This window comes from Hemitrygon akajei, chromosome 8, assembly GCF_048418815.1.
Source record: "Hemitrygon akajei chromosome 8, sHemAka1.3, whole genome shotgun sequence".
NCBI lineage: Eukaryota > Metazoa > Chordata > Chondrichthyes > Myliobatiformes > Dasyatidae > Hemitrygon > Hemitrygon akajei.
Genome location: NC_133131.1, coordinates 123,954,593 through 123,977,221, shown reverse-complemented (window position 1 = coordinate 123,977,221; position 22,629 = coordinate 123,954,593). Strand labels below are relative to the sequence as shown.

The 22,629-nt window shown below is 37.4% G+C and overlaps 1 protein-coding gene across 3 annotated transcripts in view; it reads right to left on the bottom strand.

Moving 5' to 3' along the window:
* The window catches only part of mindy3 (MINDY lysine 48 deubiquitinase 3), a 118,518-nt gene that overhangs the window by 50,073 nt on the left and 45,816 nt on the right, over positions 1 to 22,629 (bottom strand). The gene's annotated exons all lie outside the window — the stretch shown is intronic.

Genomic DNA, 22,629 nt, shown 5'->3' with positions numbered 1-22,629 from the left:
TGAGCCAATCCTCATTGAGGGGAATCGGAGGTGACGAGGGTCTGCAACTTTAAATTCCTCGGTATTATTATTTCAGAGGACCTGTCCTAGGCTGAGTTCATGGTGCAATTACGAAGAAAGCACAGCAGCACTGCTACTTCCTTAGCAGCTTAGGAGATTCAGCATGTCTTCTAAACCTTAGACAAATTTCTATAGATGTGTGGTGGAGAGTATATTGACTGGCTGGATCATAGCGTGACATGGAAACACTGATGTCTTTGAATGTAAAATCCTACAAGAAAATAGTGAATATGGTCCAGTCTACCATGAGTACAGCCCTCTGTAACATTGTATATGGAGCTTTGTTGCAGGAAAGCAGCATCCATCATCAGGGACCCCCCACCACGCACATCATGCTCTTCTCACTGCTGCAATCAGAAAGAAGATACAGGAGCCTCAGTACTCATACCACCAGATTCAGGAATAGTTATCATCCCTCAAGCATCAGGCTCATGAATCCATCACTGAACTGTTCCCACAATCTGTGGACTCACTTTCAATGACCCTTCATCTCATGTTCTTGATATTTATTGCTTATTTATTATTATTATTACTTTTCGTATTTGCTGTTTGTCTTCATTTGCACATTCGTCGTCCGCCCTATTGGTACAGTCTTGCATTGCTTCTATTATGGTTATTGGATTTATTGAGAATGCCTGCAAGAAAATGAAACTCAGGGTTGTAGCTGGTGACATCTATGTTCTTTAAGAAAAAAGTTACTTCAAACTTTGAACATTACAACCCAATTTCATGATTGAGCTGCAATTATGTTGTAAGACACTCAACAGTTTGTAAAATTTTTGTTTTACCACCAGATTAACAAAGTCAATGCAAGAGCCCAAATAAATTCAAGCCTTTCTTTGGATGAAATAAAATAAGTTTTATTTTTGGTTAATGCATCATTTTAAAGGAAGACATGGGAATTAACTCTAGTAGACTGACAAATATTTATCACTGTAAAATTACAAATATCAACTCACTCCTTAAGAAGGAATGGAAACAAAAAAACCCAGGAAATTATAGGCCAGTTAGCCTAACTTCAGTCATTGGCAAGATTTTAGAGTTCATTATTTTGGATGAGTTTTGGAATACTTGGAACCACATCATAAAATAGGCTCAAGTCAGCATGGTTTCCTTAAGGAGTGATCTTGCCTGCCATGTCTGTTGATGAAATAACAAGGTTGATAATAGACAAAGGAGAGATAGTGGATGTTGTTTTCTTGGATTTTCAGGCAGCCTTTGACAAGGTGTCACACAAGGCTGTGAAGATAGGAGCCTATGGTATTATATGAAAGGTATTAGCATGGATAGATTGGATAGAGGCCGCCAGTGACTAGTGGTGCCCACAAGATTCAGTGTTCGGTTGACTGCTTTTCACATTATATGTTAATGATCCAGATAGCTTGATAACTTTGTGATCAAGTTTGTGGAGGAGCGGGTACTGCTGGCAAAGTGACAGGTGGAATACAGCAGAGGGAAGTGTATGCTCATGCACTTTAGCAGAAGCAATAAAGGTGTAGACTATTTTCTAAATGGGGTAACAATTCAGAAATAAGAGCTGCAAAAGGTTAACTTGCAGGTTGAGCTGGTAATAAGGGAGGCAAATGTAATATTAGAATTAATTCCAAGTCACATTTCATGTATTGTGAGCAGTTTTAGGCCCCATATTTAAGGATATGCTGGCATTGGAGGGTTCACAGGAGGTTTACAAGAAAGATCCTGGGGATGAATGGGTTCATGATGTGAAGCATATGGCAGCTCTGGGCCTGGACTCATTGGAGTTTATAAGGATAAGGTGAGGGGTGGGTGAGAGAACCTGATTAAAACCCATTGACTATTGAAAGGCCTCCACAGAGTGGATGTGAAGAGCATGTTTCCAATAGTGGGAGAGTCTAGGACCGGAGGGCACAAAAGAATATCCTTTCACAACACAAAATCTGGAAAGGCTGTTTAAACTACCTCAATTTTTGATACTACACAAATACTACTTCGACTAAAATATTAGTGGATGAACACGCAAGCTATATAAAACAGTACTTCCAGGGACCAAGTCTGGGGTTTCCCAGAGGAGGCCCCTGCTGTCACTAAGGATAGGTAGCTGAACTGTAGGATTTTCTTACTTTCTTTACTTTGCTACATTCACTTCAGAATTAATCCGATAATCCCACTTCCAAGTCAGAAAGAGCAATGGTACAAACCATGCTGCAGATATCACTATTTCCATTCATAAAACAGATTATCTGTGTACCATTACACAAGTCCAACAACCAATTTTTCAACATTTCATACCAGGGTCAAGAACAGCTTCCCAGGCAAGATTCCTGAACTGTTGGTTGATTTCCATACTCTAGAAAATGAACTTGCAAAAGCAAATTTGCTATACATATACTTCTAAAGAAGTCTTGAACTACAATTTTACAATTTTAAAATATGATTATTGAAAGTAAAATCCTAACAAAGTGTCTCGGCCCGAAACATCGACAGTGCTTCTCCCTATAGATGCTGCCTGGCCTGCTGTGTTCCACCAGCATTTTGTGTGTGTTGCTGGCATTTCCTCGTGTTTCATATAGTTTGAAATACTTTCAAGAACAAAACTTATGTAGGAAGTGATAGGTGGAATGCAAAAGGTTAAAGAACAGAAAATCTTAACAATCGCCAATTTCTTAAAATAGCGACGTGGTTTGCTGCAATTCTAATTCTCAGTTCTTGGCCTTGAATGAAAACTAACCAGTAACTGGTATAATAAGTAGATCTCCAGGAAGAAAACACAAAAAAAATCAAATCAACAGCATTACCTAATTTAGAAACATAGAAAACCTACAGCACAATACAGGCCCTTCAGCCCACAGAGCTGTGCCAAACATGTCTTTAACTGAGAAATTACCTAGGGTTACACATAGCCCTCTATTTTTTTGAACTCCATCTACCTGTCCAGGAGTCTCTTAAATTATCCTATCATATCCACCTCCAGCACCATCGCCGGCAGCCCATTTCAGGCACTCACTTCCACAAACTTACCCTTGATATTTCCTTTGTACCTACTTCCAAGCACCTTAAAACTGTGCCCTTTTGTGATAGCCATTTCAGCCCTGGGAAAAAGCCTCTGGCTATCCACATGATCAATGCCTCTCATCATCTTATACACCTTTATCAGGTCACCTCTCATCCATGCTAGAGTAACTCAGCAGCTCGGGCAGCATCCATGGAAACGAACAGTCAACGTTTCGGGCCAAGACCCTTTGTCAGGACTGAAGGGGGAGGGAACAGGGGTCCTATTAAGAAGGTCGGGGGGGGGGGAGGATGGGAAGGAGAAGGCTGGTAGGTGCCAGGTGAAAAACAAGTAAGGGGAAAGATCAAGGGGTGGGGGAGGGGAAGCAGGGAGAGGATAGGCAGGAAAGGTGAAGGAATGTAAGGGGAAAGCACTATGGGTAGTAGAAGGAAGTGGAATCATGAGGGAGGTGTTAGGCAGCTGGAGGAGGAGGCAGAGTGAAACTGGGATGGGGGAAGGGAGAGGGAGAGAATTACCAGAAGTTGGAGAATTCAATGTTCATGCCAAGGGGTTGGAGACTATCCAGATGGTATATGAGCAGCACCTCATATACCATCTGGGTAGTCTCCAGCCCCTTGGCATGAACATTGAATTCTCCAGCTTTCACATGACCTGCCTTTCACAAAGCCATGCTGACTATTCCTAATCATATTATGCCTTTCCAAATGTTCATAAATCCTGCCTCTCAGGATCTTCTCCACCAACTTATCAACCACTGAAGTAAGAATACATTTAAGAAAAATCTAGCTCTTTCTTAATTTGATCAGAGGTGGAGAGGATCAGTAACTTTAAATTTCTGGGTGTCACTATCTCACAGGACATATCCTAGACACATCATATAAATATAATTGCAAAGAAAGCACAACAGCACCTCTACTTCCTCAGGACTCTGCATAGATTCAGCATGTCATCAAAAACCTTGGCAAACTTCTATAGATGAGTGGTGGAAAGTGTATTGACTGGCTGCATTACGGACTGGTATGGGAATACCAATGCCTTTTGAGTGAAAAATCCTACAAAAAGTAGTCAGCCCACATCACAGGTGAAGCCCTCCCAACCACTGAGCACATCTACATGAAACATTGCCATAGAAAAGCAGCATCCATCAAAGATCCTCTCCACACAAGCCATGCTCTTTTCTCACTCCTTTCCATTTATTTAGTATTGCATTGAAAACAGACAATATGTTTCTATTTCATTAAATGAATAGAGGGAAATGAATGGGCTACAAATTCAACATAGTCATCTGCAAGCCCAAATCTCCAAGTGCATCTATCATATAAAAATGATAAAGCATTTTTTTAAAAATGTAAGCTAGTGATATACTCAGGCATTCCTGCATTACAGCCTTCAGGTTACACATTTGTCTTACTGTTTACTACTTGCCAACCATCAATGACAAAAGTCACTGCTTTTTGAACACAAACTCATGCAGGTGATGCTATTTAAAAAATGTTCTCTCTAAGCCACATGACGTGTTTGTGGCTGACGCTAGTTAGAAGCTGGTCAGAAGTCTCCTGTTCCAATTAAGAAGCATAGTGTCCCAAATATACAAAGGAAATCCCAGCTATTTTCTACATTTATTTTTGTTCTTCAAAAGTTGACCCAATTAAGCAGCTGCCCCAATTAACTGGAATCCACTGTATATATAATCAGCCTGTGACTTACAACTTGCTGGAATCACTTACTGATGTTAAAGGTTGAGTGAAGGTTGAATCTAGGCAAACGTAAATTTACAGATTCTATCACAGCCTGGAATAGAAACACCAATGCCCTGATCCGTCACGGGTAAAATCTTTCCTACCATTGAGCACATTTGCATGGAGTGCTGTCACAGGAAAGCAGCATCCTTTATCAAGAACACCCACTATCCAGGCCATGTTCTCTTCCCTCTGCTGCCATCAAGGAGGTGATACAAGAGCCTCAGGACCTGCACCACCAGTCACTACACCTCAACCATCAGGCTCTTCAATCAGAAGGGATAACGTCACTCACCTCATCACTGAACTGGACCCTCATCTAATGTTCTTGATATTTATTGCTTATTATCTTTTTTCTCTTTGTATTTACAGTTTGCTTTTTTTTGCACACTGCCTGTTGTACTTACTGCTGGGTGTGATCATTCATTGATTCTATTGTGTTTCTTATATTTACTGAGATTGCCTGCAAGAAAATTAATCTCAGGGTTGTATATTGTGATATGCACTTTGATAATAAATTTACTTTGTAAATTGGCTGCAACATTTCCCTACAAGATAATTCTTTCTCTTTTGGTTAGCTTTAAAAACTTCAAAAATATTCCAGTAACTGTTTTCAGCTTTGGGACAGATGCCGTGAAAGAAGGTTCTATTCTGCCCCTCCTTGGTGCCAGCAAGCTGTTGCCTCATGCCAAATGGATAACTTTTACTAAGCTTTGAACATTTGGTTCAGCATCAAATGAAGTATCAGTATATAGATAAGTTACAGTAGCACTTCGGAATGCTTCAAAAGATTAACGCTTTTCTCTACTTAGTCAGCGAAATTGGAAGGGATTGCAAATCAAGAAGTTAAAGAAATAAGTATTTAGTCAACTGGCACCAAAACAGAGGGATGCAATGACTCACTCTGGAACCCCCCCCCCCCCCCCCTCCCCCAAGTACCAGCAAAGATTCTTGGGCAGATGTAAGAATTAAATGTGTTGTAAAACCCCTGAATAATGTAATTCTCGGTATTAAAAACCCACATTGCAAATTCAATGGACCTCACAGTAACTTCTTGTAAAGAGACTTCAATGTGAATACAGTATAACCTTTTACCTTAAAAAGACAATCTTTTAGAAAAAATTAAGTTCATGGATTTTAATCGAGTTAGTTGCCTTACTGCCTTTAGTGCAACTCAACCTTTAATATCAGTAAGTGATTGAAAGGCACAAGTATTCAGAAGAATGAGGCTTCTTTATGCATCATTCAAAGTTAATCTACAGGTTTAATGTACAATTGGTTGTCTGGTGTGGAAGGTGAAACACAAAATGTCTCAAAATTTAAAATACAAATTTATAATCAAGCACAAAAAAAGAGTGAAAATGGATTTTAAGCAGAATCACCAAGAAAGCAAATGCTACTCTGACCACTTTAAGCATTTTACAACAACAATATTGTAACAAATAAACAGGAAACAAAAAGAAAATGCTTGGGTTAGAATGCTTTAAAAAATAAAGGTGGGAGAAAGGGAGCTTAGGAGCTGCAGCTGTCACTTTTGCCAGATTCTCTATTTAAGTTATACCATTTCTTTTTTTGCTAATAGGAACTTCTTTCTGAAGAATTGGACATAAACGGATAAAAATAAACAACTAATTTTAGGGCTACTTAAATCCGAAATGGAACAAATCTGCGTGACAGCTCCACTAGATAATTTGTCATTTATTAAAAGTGAACAAATAAAACAAAAATAAACAGGCCAATGATTCAGAGACTAATTGAATTTATGAAAGAACTTCCTGCTCAACAAATCTTTTGGTATTTGTTGAGAGTGAATAGACAAGGGAAAGCATCTAATATGATGCATTCAGACTTCAATATAGTGATGCATACAAAATTATTGTTCAGAAAGGTATACTGCTTGGAAAATTTGCTGGTGGTGGCAGATGCATACAGTTACAGCTCTTGTCCTTGATGGTAGAGGTCATGGTTTGAGGAGATATGAGAAAAGCAGTTTTGAGAAATGACTGTAGATGGAATACACAGCCGTAATACAGTGCCACGGTGTATCAATATTAAACTGGTGGATTTGGTATCAGCTTTATCCTGGTCTTGTTGGAACATTCAGTGTGATGCTATTACAGCTCAGAATGTCCCAGACTTAAGAGTTCAACTCCGGTCTGGTTCTGTAAGGTATCTTTGTATGTCCTTCCCCAGCAATGTTTGGATTTTCTCCAGGTCCTCCCATTTCCTCTCACAATCCAAAGACAAACCAGGTAGGTTAAATGGTCATTGTAAATTATCCTGAGATCAGGCTAGGGTTAATCAGGTTTGTCGGGGGTTGCGGGGCAGTGGGGGCTAGAAGGGCAGGAAGGGCCAACTCCGCGCAGCTTCAACACATAAATAAGTGAATAAACAACTGACAAATAAGATAAATTAAAATTTCACTTATTCAGGCAAATTGATTATTCTATTGTGCTCCAGACTTCACCGTTTATCTTGCAGACAAGCAGATGGCTTTAAAGACTCAAGAGGTTAGTCACTTACTGCAGGACAAACAAGTTCTGATTTTCTCCTGGTCACAATATTTATGTAACTCAGAGTTAAGTTTCTAGTCAAGTCTAACAAACTGAATCAAACTAAACCTTTAAAATCAGGAAGGCTGACTCAGGCAAGTGAATTCAGCTTGGAGAAAAGATACAACTGAGGTTGATTTTAGACAAACTTTAGCCTTTTCAGATGCATGCTTTCTTCTGCAAATTCTAGCCCACTTATTATGATTAGTACTTTGATCATCAAGTCTGCAAAAGTTTACAAATAACAAAAGATATAACTGCCATTACCACATTAACATCATGTCCAAAATAAAATTATTTTCATCTTGCCAATTCAAAAAGCTTAACTTACTATTCTGGCATTCATTCCTTACTTGGGAAAATCCTTACATGGACTTCAGCAATTGCAATATGTAATACAGTATGACTGATCTTCTAAAACATGCACTTTGGTACAGCATGTTCCAGAAACAAAATTATCCAACTTCCTTTCAATTGCACAAATTTAATGTGGTATCTAAGATCTTGTTTTAGGAAAGGCAACATTTCCCAAAAGTATGTTATTTCAAATTCCTGCTGGTATGTTAAAGAAACTCAATTATGATTTCATTAAAAATGAAGATTTTATCCAGAAAATAAAACAGTGGTTTTTGGACTGGTCAAGGCCTTCAAGGTTAAATGCTGTCAATAAAAGTTACATATTCTCAAAATCAAGTTATGCAGTGAAATAAATCAAACTCAGCATTTCTTCTAAATGTCTAGTGGGAAACTCAAAGCAAATATAGGGCACAAAACAAACTAGATTGAACAGATACAGTGCCTTGAATAAATACTCAGCCCACTCAACTATTTTCACATTTTACTGCCTTATTTTTGAAATTTAAAATATATTGAAGTACAATTTTTGAGCTAATCTACAAAACATTGTGCATCATGTCAAAACAAAAGAAAAATTCCACAACCTGTTAACAATTTACTAAAACTTAAAAATCAAAGTTGTGATGCTGAAAAAGTATTCATCCCCCTTCTAAGTGCTACGTTAACTTTCCTCAGCAGCAATATACTAATAACTTTTTTGTTGATTTAATATTCATCAATATATATTTTTTAAATTTTTTTTATTAGTTTTTCAAAACATTTTACAAATTAAAACCCCCAAATCCCAATGAGGAGCATTAATACAGTGCAAAATTAAGCATACAATAACAATATGCTACAAAGGAAGAGAATTTAACAAAAAAGCACCTAAATTAAAGACAAGTAAGCTTAGTGTCCTCCCCAAGCCCCACAACACAAGAAAAAAAACAACTCCAGACCGACCACAACACAATATAAAGAGTATAGGTCAGGACAGTCAAACTCCCAGACTGTGAATACACTTAGGAACAGAGGATAATAATGCCTACTACCAGAAAAAAAAGGGAGCTGAAAGCAAGGGACCGAAAAGAAGAAAAAAAAGAAAAAAAAAACCCTAGTCAAGAGGAAGGTTATGAAAGTACTCGATAAAAGGTCCCCAGACCTTATGGAACTTTAGATCCGAATTAAGAACTGAATAATGAATTTTTTCGAGGTCCAAGCAGGCCATAATGTCGTTAAGCCATTGTGCATGAGTGGGCGGGGCAACATCTCTCCATCTAAGGAGGATCAAGCGTCTAGCCAGGAGAGAGGCAAAGGATAGTATTCGGCATTTGGTCGGACCCAGACATAAATCTGTCTTGCCCCAAAAACCGAACAGAGCAATTAAGGGGTTTGGTTTTAGGTGCTGATTCAGAATACCCGATAATGTAGTGAAGACATCTTTCCAGAATTTCTCCAAGCTAGGACAGAGCCAGTACATATGGATGAGAGAGGCCACGCCCCTCTTGCATTTATCACAGAGCGGACTAATGCCAGGGTAGAATCGAGATAGTTTAGATTTAGACATATGGGCTCTATGAACAATCTTAAACTGTAAGAGACAATGGCGAGCACAAAGAGAGGTTGAGTTAACCGATTTGAGAACTGAGTCCCAGCTCTCCTCGGATAAGGAGATATTTAAATCCTGCTCCCAGGCCATTTTAATTTTATCCACAGGGGCCCGTTGTAAGGCTGCTAGTTTATCTCGGATAATTGATATTAAAACTTTACCTAGTGGATTAATGGAAAGAAATAGGTCCATAGCATTTTTCGCAGGCATTTCAGGAAAATTAGGAATTAAAGGAGCAGTAAAGTGTCGGATTTGGAGATATCTGAAAAAGTGAGCGTTAGGCAGGTTGAACTTAACAGAGAGCTGCTGAAAAGAAGCGAAGCGATTATCAATGAAGAGATCTTCAAAATGTCTAATGCCCTTCCTATACCAAACATGGAATGCTGAATCGTACGTAGTAGGTAAAAAAAGGTGATTATGTGCGACAGGGCTAGAAACGGAAAACCCCTGGAAACCATAGCATTTCCTGAACTGAGCCCATATACGCAAGGTGTGTCTAAAAAGAGGATTAGCTATTGATCTGGGCAGACTGCTAGGGAATGCAGAGCCAAGAAATGCAGATATAGATAATTCTTTAGTGGAGCTCAACTCCATTGCCACCCAGTTAGGGCACTCGGGTTGGCCGTGGAAGAAAGACCAGAAGGTAGCACAACGTATATTAGCTGCCCAATAATATAAGCCATGCCACCCTCTTTTTTAGATTTTTGGAGGTGGATTTTATTAATTCTAGAGCGCTTATTCTGCCACAGATATGACAAAATAATAGAGTCTAAGGAATCAAAAAAAATTTAGGAATAAAAATTGGGATAGATTGAAATAAGTATAAAAATTTGGGGAGAACATACATTTTAACAACATTAATATGACCTACCAAAGACATAGATAGAGGTGACCATTGTACCAGACTCTGTTTTATAGCATATGAAAGATTGACAAAGTTTTCACGAAAGAGATCTTTAAACTTCCTTGTGACTGTAATTCCAAGATAAGTAAATTGATTATGGACTACTTTAAAAGGGAGATCACAAAATATTAGTTCTTGTGCTTCTTTATTAATTGGGAAAAGTTCACTCTTATGTAAATTAAGTTTATAGCCAGAGATCTGGCTAAACTGGTCAAGAAGTGAAAACATTAGAGGTAAGGATGTAGACGGATTTGAGAGAAAGAGTAATAAGTCATCAGCATAGAGAGAAACTTTATGCTCAACACCCCCATCAATATATGTTGATATAGAAGATTGGAAAATCATCTGTTTTCAATGAACTCATAAAAATAAACACTCCCTCATTCTGTAAGGTCCAATCATATGGTAAATTTTCAACAGACCAAACCAAAATGAAGACAAAAGAGCATTCAAGACAAGTCTGGGGAATGGTAATAGAGCACAGATCGGATGAAGGGTACAAGACCATCTCAAACGTACTGAACATACCTCAGAGCTCAGTGAAGTCTATCATGAAAAAGTGGACAACGTATGAAGCTACAGCCACACTGCTGCCCCTCTAAACTTAGGTGCTAGAGAAGAGTGGCATTTATAAGAGTGACTACTGTGATGCAGTGAGCAGCTGCAACTGGAAATGGAATTGATGGCTCCACAATCTCTAAGGCCTTGCACAAAAAGTATATTTATAGACAAATGGCAAGGAAGAAGCCCTGGCTTTAAAAAGAGCAAATCTATGCTCTTAAATACTTTGCAAAGTATCACTTAGAAGCTACTGTAAAGATGCAGAAGAAGGTCTTAAGGTTGGATGAGACTAAAGTGGAACGTTTTGGCCTCAACACTAAGCAGTACATGTAGAGTAAATATAATACTGTTCATCATCCAGGTAATAAAATTTCTACTGTAAAGTATGGTGAAGACAGCATCATGCTATGGGGATGCTTTTAAGGAAATCTGGTCAATATTGATGAGAAGATAATTGTTGATAAATACAGAAAGATCCTGGATAAAAACCTGCTGGCTTCTGCCAGAAAGCTTAAACTGGGGAGGAAGTTTGTCTTTCAGCAGTATAGTGACCCAAAGCACACTGCCAGGACAAGCATGGATGACTTCACAAGGCAAATTGATGTCCTTCAGTGGCCCAGAGTCCTGACCTTAACCCCACTGAACATCTCTGGCAAGACCTCAATACTGCCGCCCACCACCACTCCCCAACTAACCTAGCACAACTTGAGAAATTCTGCAATGAGGAATAGGCAAATCTTGCTCCATCACTTTCTGCAAAGCTAATGGAGATTCAAAGAGACTACTGGCTATAACAGATGCGAGAGACATTTCAACTAAGTACTGAGCAAAAGGGATGAATACATTCAAACTGCTGTCATTTCAGCTTTTGAATTTTTAGTTCTTCATGCTTTACAATTTCCCGTTTTTTGGGATCTATTGTGAAGAAAAGGAGCACGATTCCCAAATAAATATGATCAGTTAAATTTATCAAAATCCCTGATTGTAATATTCATTTATGTGAACAAAGGGTTGGCGGCTGAATTTTCAAGGCATTGTACATACTATGGAGTACATAATATTTTTCAAAAATATTAGGCCACCTATGCAATCTGAACAGTTTCTAAGAAACAGACTTACTGACCCAGTTCCATAAATCTGAAACTGCCATAATGCAAGTATAAAGTCTCTAAAACCATCTTTACATTAATTCCATGACGTGACAGGACACTGCACGAGTGTACAAGGCCGATAATTTCTAACCTGCAAACTGCATTCCAAGAGATTTTATCCACAAGCATCTCAAAACTGTATTGCAAAATAAAAAGTTTAAAATGGAAATTGCTACTTTTCTTAAACAATATCAGTGTTTACATATAGGATATAAGTTGAATGTAGTAACAGCCTTCATATTTCATTTCTCATGAGATCTGAATTATATATGTACTTTAAGACTAACAAATCACACAATCATTTAAATAAATTAAGTAATATTTACACTGTTTTCATTTTGACACAAGTCTTTTCTCTTGATGTGTCAAAAAAGGCAAATTAAATCCACTGTGATTCAATGTTGTAAAACAATAAAATATGAAAATTTCCGGGGGGGTGGGGTGAATACTTTTAATAGGCATTGTATCTACAAGTGGGTATTTTTAGGTTTGTTCATTTTTAGCATTACAGTGACTCTATAGATTTGTAATGTTTTTCTCTACCCATAAAACAAAATATGCCCCATTGATAAAAACTTTCTATTCTGATTGAAAACATTCATTAATTTTCTGCCGATAAATTATTTGCCTGGTCAACAATAAAGGGGCACTAAACTCCCATGTGATTTGGAAACAGATGTCTCATGATGAGCAAGCTAGGTATAAGCTTCCGTACTTCATCACCTAAAACATTTTACACAAAGAAAACTAATCAATAGGATATAGAGATGACACTCTAAAATAGCAAACCTTAAAAAAAACTAAAACCATGTAATGACTCTCATTTCTTCCCCCATAGCAAAAGAGCTAATTCAACAATAATTAGGCCTTTAGAGACAACACACAGAAACAGGCCCAAGGTCCACCTAGTCCACGCCAGCCATGAATCTAATCCCATCTGCCTGCATTTGGACTACATTGCTCTAAATCATACCTATCTATATACATTTCTAAGCAACTTCTAAATGCATCAACCACTTCTTCTGGAAGCTCATGCCACATAAAGACCATTCTCAAAGGTTGTCTTTCACGTTATTAAATCTTTCCCCCTTGAGTCAAAAACTAAGCCCTTTAATTCTTGACTCTCCAACCCTGGGAAAAAAACTGGACACTCACCCTATTTTTGCTCTACACCACAGTTAAGTCACCCCTCACACTCCTATGCTGTAATGAATGCAGTCCAAGTCTGCTCAACCTCTCTCTAAAACTCGGTCACCCACGTCCTGTTTACAGGCACAAATATCTTTTTTTATTAGTTTTTTATACATTTTCTACATAGCTACAGATTTAAAAAAAACCCAGATCGAAATGAAGAACATTGATACAGTGCAAAAATAAACATACAATAATAATATGATACAAAGAAAGATAATTGAGAAAGCACCCAAATTGAGGACATGTAAAATTAGTATCCTCCCCAAGCCCCGCAACAAACAAAAAAAAACTCCAGACCAACCACAACACAGTATAGGGAATATAAATCAGGACAATCAAACCCCCAAAACTGTAAATACACTTAGCAACAGAAGATATTAATGCCTACTACCAACAAAAAAAGGAGCTGAAAGCAAGGGACTGAAAAAAAACCCTAGTTAAGAGGAAGGTTATGAAAGTACTCAATAAAAGGGCCCCAGACCTTATGGAACTTTAAATCCAAATTAAGAACTGAATAATGAATTTTTTCAAGGTCTAAGCAGGCCATAATATCGTTAAGCCATTGAGCATGCGTGGGCGGGGCAACATCTCTCCATCTAAGGAGGATTAAACGTCTAGCCAGGAGAGAGGCAAAAGATAATATTCGACACTTAGTCGAACTCAGACGTAAATCTGTCTCGCCCCAGAAACCGAACAGAGCAATTAAAGGGTTAGGTTCTAGGTGGTGATTCAGAATATACGATAACGTTATGAAGACATCTTTCCAAAATTTCTCCAAGCTAGGACAAAACCAGTACATATGAATGAGAGAGGCCTCGCCCCTTTTACATTTATCACAAAGCGGACTAATGTTAGGGTAAAATCGAGATAATCTAGATTTAGACATATGGGCTCTATGAACAATCTTAAACTGTAAAAGGCAATGGCGAGCACAAAGAGAGGTTGAATTAACCGATTTGAGAATCGAGTCCCAAGTCTCATCAGATAGGGAGGTATTTAGATCGTGCTCCCATGCCATTTTAATTTTATCCACAGGGGTACATCGTAAGGCTGCTAATTTATCACGAATAAATGATATTAAACCTTTACCTAGTGGATTAATAGAACAGGCACAAATATTTACTACATTTTTTCTTGCCTAATGCAGATACACTGATGTCATGAACAACTGCAACAATATCCCAACTTCTTTTCTTTTTCAATTTCTTTATTATTATTAATAATATTATGAAAATACAATTGATATATTAACAAAGGGATTACAAACATACAAATTCCCATTACACATGAAAGAATACATAAGCAATGATTACAGTATAAATGAGTTTTCCCAAAACATGGACCATACAGTGTATGTATGAACAAGGTAAATCTAGGTATTTCATAATATATGATATAAAAAAACAGAAAAAATAAAAAAAATTTTTGCAAAATTGACTAAACTACTAATCTAATAACTAATAAAGAAGAAAAAAGAAAAAAAAGAAAAAAAAACTAAAAAGGAAAAAAAAGGGCTGTTTATAATATCTCACAAGAATACATAATCATCAGTGTCGTCAACTCCGATCCTCTCAACATAAATAAGATTAAAGCTGGAAAATCCAATAAGCTTGCAACAGGGTCATATTACATCATATGAAAATATTGAATAAATGGTCTCCATATCTCTTCAAATTTAATAGAGGTATCGAATACACCCCTTCTAATTTTTTCTAAATTTAAACATAACATAGTTTGAGAAAGCCAATGAAATACAGTGGGAGGATTAATTTCCTTCCAATTCAACAAAATAGATCTTCTAGCCATCAAAGTGAGAAATGCAATCATTCGACAGGCGGAAGAAGATAAATGAAGTGAGTCCATCATTGGTAAACCAAAAATCAAGCTTTTTTGGCTTGGAAAATTAAGGGTTTACTAAGATTTTCTGATTTATTTTCGGACAATTGTTTTATGTCTTTTGAGCAATTATCTAATAAATATAATTTGCCTAGATTTCATTTTTTTTAGATATTTACAGGTTAGGCATTTTTTAAGTACGGTACTTCCTATGTTTCCAAATTTTGTCTCTTCAGATATTTTGGAGGGTTTGTTCGAATTAAATAAACCCTTTTCAAAAAGGGCTTATATCAAAACTTTATAATATAATTATGAAGATACGTTCAGAGCCCCTTTATAAAACAAAAAATGATTGGGAAAGAGAGCTTAATCTTATTATTCCTATTGAGAATTGGGATAGAATTCTTCAATTAGTTAATACATCATCTATATGTGCCAAACATTCATTAATACAATTTAAGGTCGTACATAGGGCCCATATGTCCAAGGATAAATTAGCTCATTTTTATTCTTATATAAACCCTATTTGTGATAGATGTCAAATTGAAATCGCGTCTTTAACTCATATGTTTTGGTCATGTCCGCTTTCGAAAAAATATTGGAAAGATATTTTTGATATTATCTCTGCGGTATTGAACATCGATTTACAACCCCATCCTATTACCGCAATTTTTGGTTTACCAATATCCCAACTTCTATACTTAAGTCCAGTATGCCAGAAGCCTTCTTTGACACCCTGAATGCTTAACTTTATTACAAATTACTAATCTGCTATTGATTTCTTACGTAATGATTGAATATCATCAATACCATCATCTCCTCAAAACTGATCAATAATACCTCCTTGTAACTGGATCCCCAGTCAGTTTAGATTGGTAAAATATCTCCTCCACAATTTCTGCACACTGAATGAATGCCCAAGTCTGGCAGTCTTCCATTGATTCTGCTATAGTTTCTATTTTATAGATTTATTAAGTATGCCCACAAGAAAATGAATCTCAGAGTTGCTTATTTAATGATTACAGTACAACATGCTATAGAAGAACAGAATAACCCAAACAATTTCTAGGTTTTTTTGGTTTAATTGCACATTTATAGATGCCAATCATTGCTGTCTGCTTGCAGTAAATACTGACAGTTCTACACCAACCTCATCAAATTCTGCACCGCTATTTCAAAATTAAGATATTGCCGCTTCTACAAATGGTAAGTTATAAGTTTATACTTCCAGTTACCTTAATGGATTTATACATACTGAACATTGTCTATGCATTACTTTTCCACAGCCTTGTTCAATCAGTGAAAGCTCTAGACAGCATGGAAGAGGAAACATTTATACTCAAGCTTGTATTTCAAAATTAAATAAGTTAGTATTACAGCTGAAAATGGCCTTCAATAAATCTGGCCAGCATCTTGCCGGAAAAAAATCTATTTTGGATTAGCTACTGTCTCCACAGAATATGACAGTCCAGGAAGATTCATACCAGAAGGCTCACTGAGGAATAACAGGGTAAATGCAACTAAATCACTGATCAAGCACGCTTTTGTTAAAAAGAGTAAATCTAACTCAAATTATTTAAAAGCTGTGATATGGCTATGTTACTGGGTGATATTAAAGCAGCATAGATCACAGGGGTCCCATGATAGACTCTAAGGGTAGATGTGAATAACAATGATCACCTGGTATTGTGAAATAAAATGACAGCAAGTTCTTGTCTCACATAGTGAATATCATATCCATTGTACATCTAACTCACTGGAATCCACACAGAACTGTGTGGATAAATGGTTGAGGAAGACCCCAGTGTCAATAACTCTTTTGGCAGTGAAGACAGACCCCTTTGCAGCCTCTGCTCTCAGAATAGCCTCCATTCTTGAAAATAGTGATGATTATGATAAGTGTCTCTGGATACACCCTCCTCACCTCAGATGAGATTGCAAACTTGTAATCGAAACTCCTCTCAACCAAATTTTAGAACTCCATTATACATAACTTCTGCACTCAAGTCTTTGTTGGTTTTTATCCAGCATACAGTCTTTATGATAGATTAGTGAGAATTGGACCAGATCGTTTGATGTCAAGGGAACACCATGCTAAGTACAGACTTACTAAGCAATCACCAAATGACTGTTTCTTGTAAATTTATCTCCAGCACTGACTCACTGGGGTGGGCCTTGACATGCATGGCTGTAAATGGCCTTGACATTGTTGAAAGATCCATGTGTTCCATGGTCATCAGAGACTAGCTTGAATGCCAGTGCTTTTTCAATCAACAAATTGTTTTTTTTAGGGGAGGGTTTTATGCAGAAACTAGTTGTCAGACACTTGTAGTCATTTCAAAATTTACCAGTCACAATGGTTTTCATTAAGAGAATTTAAGATACACTTCATAAATGTCAATTATGGTGGCCACTCAATTTGCAATTTGTGTTGTTTGAAATCATCAGGTTGTCCATAAAACACTGAAATGCTCTCTCGTTTTGGAGGTCCTTGAGACCTTTAAAATTGATTTTCAAGCTTATATGTTTCTGTTTCCATTGCTACTTAGGGCTATAGTTACTTCTCAGTTTTGGCTCTGTAGCAGTTTCTACTTAAAGAGAGAGTTGGTTGGGATCAAGACAACGCTCCGAGAAACTCTTGCAGTGAAGTGCTGGGTCTGGAATGATTTTCTTCCAACCAAAAGCAGCTTCCTAATGCAAGGTCTGACTCCAAAAAATCATGATCATGATTTGCTGGAGCAATGCCTTGCCCATTCATGTTTAAGAGGAATCTTTGAGTCCTGTTTAACAGTGATCTTTGATGCCCATTCATGTTGATAGGGATGTTTGAATTCAAACTTCACATTAAAAAGGCATCTGAACTATTCATCTTTTCAGATTGCGTTTAGATTATGACCTTGAAAGGCTATTAGAGTGATCCATTACTATGGTTAAAAGAAACACAATACTTAAGAGTTTATACAGAGATCGTAATGTTTAAAATGCTTAAATGGAGCTAAGTAAATAAGTCATCAAATCATATCAAGGCAGATGATCACAATCTAAGAAAAAACAAAAGAAAAGCCAAGAGCTTTAGGCAGCAAATTCCAGAGCATTGAGTGTCTTGGCAGCTGAAAGCAAAGGAGCCTATGGTGAAGCAATTAATTTTGGGGATGAGCAAAAGGCCAGAAACAGAAGAAAACATATGAGAGGGTTATGGTGCTGGGATTACATAAATACTGCAGGCCAAGAACATAGAGGGATTTAAAAATAAGCAAAAGAACTTTAAATTCAAGACATTGTTTTATTAGGAAACAATGTAAGACTAAGAACATAGATGAAGGTTGAATCTAATTTCGTGTGTGTTAGCACATAATTAGCTCAGTCTTGGACACAAGTTGCTTAAATCCTAAATTCATGTAAACCTATTCTCTTGTGTTAATTTGTGTTCCAAATACTAGCACAAGAACTGCACTTATTTTTTTAAAAAAATTAGGTTTTTCCAAACACATTAATAGTTGCCAACAACTATTTAACGGCTTAGTAATTCTGGTACAATAACAGACAAATTGTTACAAACTATTTTATTTTTTATTTCTGTACTCTTATCGTTTGTGTGTCTCATGAATATATCTATCTTTAGTCATCAATTTATTACCTACTTGCTAGCCAGTGACAGCATTTCCTCGAACTAAATTTTATTAGTAAAATCAAGACTGCAAAGAGTTGAGGTATGAATGTTGAAACTGACACCCAAAGCTAAAACCAGAGTCCAATAATGTTAGAACATGAAATATGTGAGCTCAGTGACTGCGCAGATTCCATTATCTTAAAATTGATTTGCTGGCAAACATGACACCTAGGTTGCAAACCATCTCATTCAATTTCAGACAGGTACTGGCAATGGAGTACAGTCCGCAAGACTCTAAGGCAGGGGTCAAAGTTGATACATACAGAAAACAAAAGAAAAGATAACTTTTGTAGCAGAGTTTTAAATAGAAAAATACTCAACAAACTGTTTCACTATTTTTTAATGTACTTTGACCATGTCTGGCAAAATAGTGCAACAATGACTAAAATAATGCTAGGTAACAGTAAAAAGGCGCATTACATTAACAACAGTGCAAAATCTACCAATGACTGCTGAAACAATGCGTTAATTTTTAGGCAAAGTGAAAAAGAAGGGATTTATTTAGTGGAGATCTATTCTTTTGCCATTTCCCAGTTACTGACACCCACAGAAAATACAGGTTTGCAGTCAGGAGATGTTATTGCCATTGCAAGCCGTGCCTTGTTTCTATGGAAACTTGATTTTAAAATGATCTGGCTTCTTGCCTTCTCCAGTGTTTTTCTCCAAATGCCCACCACTGAAAATGGACCTGCTGCATTCCAAGTTAGGTCAGAGGTGATACTTCTGGAGAAGGGAAAGACCCACTAACTACGAGTAGTGTCAATGTTAGGTTGTAAAAACACATTAATTCCCACCAACATCAAAAACCCACTCATGAGAGGATTATCCCGAAAACTACTTGGTGCGATAGAGGAGAGAGAAACCCGATGCTGCAGATTGGTTTCATCTCTGTCAGTAGACCCATCAATTTTAACTGATATAACAGCTGTCACAGCTTGCCTACTTTGTAAAAAACATCCTGGAGACGATTCTAAGTAACACCATTGGGTTTATACAGTTCTTTGTATTTGTACTACTCTGTACTTCATATTAGAGACTGTTAATCTCCATTATAAAATCAAAATAACATCAAGAATGGCATTAAGATTAAGGATTAAATTCTAGTCTAAAATTTTAACTGAATATCCTGAAAATATTTAGGTCCAATTCTGAAAATGTTGAACTAAAATGTCTGAATAAAGTATTGCATGATAAATACTTACTGTAAGAAATCATTTAGAAAAAAAATCAAAAATTCATTCATTTTTAACTCTGCAAAACATTGATAAGTCAAATAAAAGTTCTATGGTCAAGGAATGAACAGCTCAAACAAGCAAAACAAAAAAAAAAGTATAGATACAAGCCTTCAACATGAATCATGAACTATAATAAGAGTGTCTAAAACACAGGAAAATATGAGTAATTTCATTAATTTGATAGCTTCAGAGCAATTATGATGGTAAGTTTGAAATATAAACCTTCAATACTATTCTCAAAATGTTTTTAAAAATTGAAACGTTCATAACCCTGTCACAATCAATTAGATTGCAGCAAAAATTCCAAACACGCAATAATTGCATCAGTTCATATCAAAGCACCCTGAGCACAATGCACATATAACGTATACCATCTATAAAAAGGACACTGATTACTCAGCAACACTACCTGTATATTAGGAAGAATCAGGACACAAAGTTAAATGCATTTTTTCAAATTAGAGGTTTCCTTGCAAATAACACTATTCTAAATGGGAACTAAAATCCTTCAATGTCACTGGGTCTGAATCCTAATCCTAGTACACTCTAACCAACAGTACCGTGAAAGTAATTTCCACCAAAGCTATGCTAGTGTAGTTGCAGGAACAGAGCTCTGGATCGTTAGACCAGGGGCATTCAAATTAAATATTGTCAGCAAGGCAAGGACAAAAGGGTCCCAGATAGGTCTCTTGCCACAGATGCTGTCTGACCAGCTGAATCTTTCCAGCATTTTGTTTTTGTTCCAGGATTTATTACCTACCTTTAATTTCCTCAAAGTGGCAATGGTGGTAAACCACCTCTGTACTCTTTCAAGTTCATTTGAAGAAGGACTGCATTGCAGAAGGGGATATTGTTCCAGGATTTAAAACCAATTACCATGAAGAATTAACAATATCCACAGTGGGATGGCATGCAGTTTGAAGTGTAATTATAAGACATATCATACCATTGATATCCTACACATCACCACTTGCCAGAAAATCACGTGTTATGATATAAAAAACTCACGTGTGCAAATATGAGTAGGTAAGCTGCAAGTATTTTGTCTTTCAACTCCCTAAAGACTCTGAACTGTATGAGTATTATCAAATAGTCTACACTTGTCTCTATGTGTGTAGCACCAAAAACACTAGATGCAAAACACCTTTGCCCTTGTTCTTAGTTGTTAAAGGTTTAGGATGTGCTGTTTTAGTAGACTAGATAAACAACTGAAGTGCACTTTGTAGATGGTAAACAATGGAGTCACAGTGCAGCAGTGGAGAGAACAATAGTACAGCACAGCAGAGACTAGACCCATCAGCCCACCATGTCTGCACCGACTGTGATGTTATTCCAGCTGCAGTTCCGGGTGGTGTTGAATTTGATTTTATAGTTTTGTATTCATGTAGGTATGTGGAGAATATTTTATCTAACTTCTTTGTCGTTGTAGATGTAGATCAATGACTTCAGGAAGTGAGTCACTCATTACAGGCTATCTGCGCTCTGATCTTCTTGTGTAGCCATGGAATTGTAGCTGCAACACCAGGCAATAGTCACACCAGTGAATGGAAATGGCAGGTAGTTAAGACTCTTCTGTCAATGGCCACTGTCTCACACATTTGTGGAGGTATCTTACTTGCTACTTATTAGCTAATGCTTGAACCATTTTCAGTCTTGCTGCCTGTAGGCATGGATGGTTCATTTTCTCAGGAGTTTCCAATTGAATTCAACATTAAGCAATCAGCAACTCCTACTTATAACATTTTGATGGCAGGAAATTCCCAGTGTGGCCTCCTGTATACCAGAAAGACCAGTCGTAGATTGGGAGACTGCTTCATTGAAAACCTACGCTCCATCTGCCAGAAAAAGTGGGATCTCACAGTAGCTAGCTATTTTAATTCTATTTCCCAATCTGAAACGTCAGTCCACAGTCTCCTCTACTGCCGCGATGAGGCCATACTCAGGTTGCAGGAGCAACACCTTATATTCCGTCTGGGTAGCCTTCCAACCAGATGGTACGAACATCGACTTCTTGAACTTCTGGTAATGGCCCCCTCCCCTCTCCATTCCCCATTCTCATTTACCTCTCACCATATCTCTTTACCAATCCACCCCTCCCTCTGGTGCTCCTCCCACTTACCTTTCTTCCATGGCCTTTTGTCTGCTCTTATCAGATTCCACCTTCTCCAGCCCTTTAACTCTTTCACCAATCAACTTCCCCACGCTTTACTTCTCCCCTCACCCCCTCCCGGCTTCATCTATCTCCTACTATCTTGTATTTCTTCCTCACCGCCCCCCACCCAACCTTCTTCTTCAGTTTACTCTTTTCAATAGATGCTGCCTGGCCTGCTGAGCTCCTCCAGCATTTTGTGTGTGTTACTTGGATTTCCAGCATCTATAAATTTTCTCTTGTATATAACATTGTTATTTTAGTTTGTTTCTACAATGTTCCTCATGATTGTAACATATTGTGCTCATGCTGCAAAAAGACAATCTTCACAACATGAGAATCAACTTGAATCTGATCTTCCAATCTACCTCTACAAAAGCAACTCCCATACTGGGACACAAATCAGTTTTTACTGAATTCAAAGGCAACACGAGTGAATCTGCAGATGCTGGAAATAAATAAAAAACACGAAATGCTGGCAGAACTCAGCAGGCCAGACAGCATCTATGGGAGGAGGTAATAACGATGTTTTGGGCCAAAACCCTTCATCAGCAGTGAAGTAACATGGGATGGTCGAGGGGGGATAAGAAGTGGGGGGAGGGATAAAGTAGAGAGCTGGGAAGTGATAGGCTGGAGGGAAATGG